General features: G+C 40.4%; 1 protein-coding gene across 3 annotated transcripts in view; it reads right to left on the reverse strand.

The window, feature by feature from the left end:
• LOC106884093 (class E basic helix-loop-helix protein 22-like) overlaps positions 1-3,535 on the reverse strand; it is a 380,240-nt gene that overhangs the window by 71,666 nt on the left and 305,039 nt on the right. The window lies entirely within an intron of this gene.

Here is a 3,535-nt window from a genome sequence, read left to right on the forward strand (position 1 = left end):
TATATATATATATATATATATATATATATGTATGTATGTTTGAGTATGTGTTTTCAAATATTAGTCTGTCAGCGAAAGAGAAGGAAAGAAGTATCTTTCCTGTATATGTTAAAGAATACATCGGTGATATACAAGCGAATGTAGGAAGAATTGCTTTAAGTCCATTTTATAAGAAGTGTATTTTAAACGTGTCGCATAGAGAGCGGATATTCCTACGGGATCAGCGGAAAGCAGACGTCATCAGAGCAAGTACTCCTCTCACACGAATGTTTCGGCCTTTTAGCTCTTGATACCCTAAAGTAGAACGACCCATCTAGGTAGTGACTCCTGCTGTTATTTAAATGCTACCTTTAGTAGGTTTTGGTCTCGGTACTTTTTGGTCCACATGAACTTGCACGCTTTTAAACTACGTTCCCTTCCGCTTACCTTTAGTTGTTTACTGTGTTACTTTTCTGTTCTGTCTACCATTCCTTTTCGTCCATAAACAACGCGTGTACACAAAAGCACGCATGTATATGCATGTGTATATTTATACACACATACACACATACGTATGCTCATATAAAATAAATAAACGCGCCTTTTTAAAGCCTAGCCAGGCTCATGGGCCCGGTACCCCGGTTTGATGGCGTATGTATTCCCCACCTGGAGGGGACGCCAGTCCATCGCAGCGTCACTCATTTTTGCCAGCTGAGTGGACTGGAGCAACGTGAAATGAAGTGTTTTGCTCCAGAACACAACGCGTCTCCCGGTCCAAGAATCGAAACCACAATCTTACGATCATGGTGCTGACACCCTAACCACTAGGCCACGCGCCTCAACTACGTATGCTCATACACAAACGTAAATACACGTATAAAACACACGCACATAGAAAGAACGACGGAGCATGTGCAGTTAAAACGTGACGTGCTAGAAATAACAGCCAAATATTACACTTCAGTTACATAATGCTTGAGGTGACGCAGTAGGTGATATCCTAGTAGATTTTACTTGGAAAAATTAGGGAGAAAAGCTCTGGCTATTGATCTGCTTTAAATTAGGTTGACAATACTGGCAACTTAAATTAACCGGAGCCGTGTTACGCATCCAATAAAGAGCTTTCTGCTGAATTTTCACGGAATATTTTCTTCATTAAGAGCAAGGAGTCGATAATGGACATCTCAACTGGAAGAGTCTTAATGGGAAGTATGTATGGGTGATATTCGGAGCTGTTGACATTTTCTTAATATAATCCTGTTCTGTCTTCGCTATAGATGTAATTTGGAAATCTAGAAGGGTGCAAGGCCGAGCGACCGTCATTTGGTATCTTATTATTTATATAAGAAAATGTTTGCGAACTGAAGATAAGAGAATATTAAAACTTTTAATGATGTTTGGGGAAACAGTATTTCGTTACGCAACCATAATATGCTATAAAGTATATTAAAAGGGTTTTTAACAAGTCAATATCGTGTTCTACTGTGTTAGCAGTGCCCTTACGTCACATGTTAAGGTTATCCCTATAGATATTCTATAGAAGTGGAGGCGCAATGGCCCATTGGTTAGGGCAGCGGACTCGCGGTCGTAGGATCGTGGTTTCGATTGCCAGACCGGTTGTTGTGAATGTTTATAGAGCGAAAACACCTAAAGCTCCACAAGGCTCCGGCAGGGGATGGTGGCGAACCCTGCTGTACTCTTTCACCACAACTTTCTCTCACTCTTACTTCCTGTTTCTGTTGTACCTGTATTTCAAAGGGTCAGCCTTGTCACACTCTGTGTCATGCTGAATATCCCCGAGAACTACGTTAAGGGTACACGTGTCTGTGGAGTGCTCAGCCACTTGTACGTTAATTTCACGAGCAGGCTCTGTTCCATTGATCGGATGAACTGGGACCCTCGACGCCGTAAGCGACGGAGTGCCAACAACACATTCTATAGAAATTATAGGAAGCATTGACTTTTGTTAAATCGTTACGTACCTGAGACGTCAGTTGTAAACAATGAGATCGAAGATGAGAAAAGGGTAATGGGCGTATGTGAACATATTTCAGGAGTTTTTTGCTCCTTAATCAACACCCACCTGACCCCTTAATAGTAAAGCAATCCATCCGTTCGTTCCTTTCTGTTCCTTATTCCGGGGAGGTATAGTCTTCGGGCAGCCCCTCCTTAGGGTTCTATCAGAAACAACCATCATTTCACTTTCCGTCGTCTGCCGCGCTAGTTAACAAAGGATGTGTTCAGATCTTACGTAATAGGCGCAGGCGTAGCTATGTGGTAAGAAGCTTGTTTCCAAACCACATGGCTCCGGTTTCAGTCCAACTGCGTGGCATCTTGGGCAAATGTCTTCTACTAGAGCACTGGTTCCCAACTTGTGGTCCGCGGACCCCTGGTGTGGTGTATATATATATACATAGTTAAAACTTACTTGCAAGGATGACGCGTGCGTTCGATCATGTAATACAACTATTATATGAGTATATGCATATATACGTACATGTATGTACGTACCTAATTCTTCGAAACGCTTAGTATGCTGGCAGCTGATGAAGGAAATGTTCTCTATGTGGCCTGTGTGTTTTCTGTACTCTGTTTATCATTTTGTCCACGTTTTTTTGCAATGTCCTGTACCCAGATATGCATCTATATATACATGTAGATGTAGGTATGTACATACATGTACGTATATATGCATATACTCATATATTATGTGTATTATATATATATATACAGGTAAATATATGAGGTGAGATAGAGAGAGGTAAAATACGAAATAAAACAAAAGGAAAAAAGAACAAATACAGTTGGAGAGAAGAATCAAAAACAGCATAAAGTCGAGAACACCGAAGAAGAATCCTGGAAAACCTATGCTACAATGGGAAGGAAGGTCTTAATAAATAACGAATTTGATATCATTAAGCGATTTTGCGGACGGGGTATAAATTCTACCATGAAAAGAAGCTTGTATAAATATAAACATTTATCAAAGGCAAGTGACAGGCATGCATTTCATAGAGTCGATCATTACAGCAGACAGCCGTAATTGCTTTAGAGTAAATCAACAAACGGCTGCAAACAGCTTTAGTTAATTTAGTATTGAGCCAATGGCATTCACACACGACGTGTTTCATTAGAATAGGAAACATAATCGTGTTAATGCATATGAGAGAAAATTTTGACGTAAGTTTACAACTAAGCATATAGCAGCCATATTTAGATAAGGTGAAGTAAGGATAAACGCGGACGTGTTCGCTCTCTACTTCTCCTCGCTTTTTTTTTTCCCCCCACAGATTTGGAGGTTTTCGGCAACGGGGATTACGATTCTGACAAAAAAATTGGGGTTTCAAAATTTCAACTTTTAAGAATTTTTTATCTTGGTTTCCACGGTAAGTAGCTTGCTTACCAACCACATGGTTCCGGGTTCATTCGCACTGCGTGGCACCTTGGGCAAGTGTCTTCTACTATTGCCTCGGGCCGACAAAAGCCTTGTGAGTGGATTTGGTAGACAGAAACTGAAAGAAGCCCGTTGTATATATATATATATATATATATATAT

This window comes from Octopus bimaculoides, chromosome 24 (genome assembly GCF_001194135.2).
Source record: "Octopus bimaculoides isolate UCB-OBI-ISO-001 chromosome 24, ASM119413v2, whole genome shotgun sequence".
Classification (NCBI taxonomy): domain Eukaryota; kingdom Metazoa; phylum Mollusca; class Cephalopoda; order Octopoda; family Octopodidae; genus Octopus; species Octopus bimaculoides.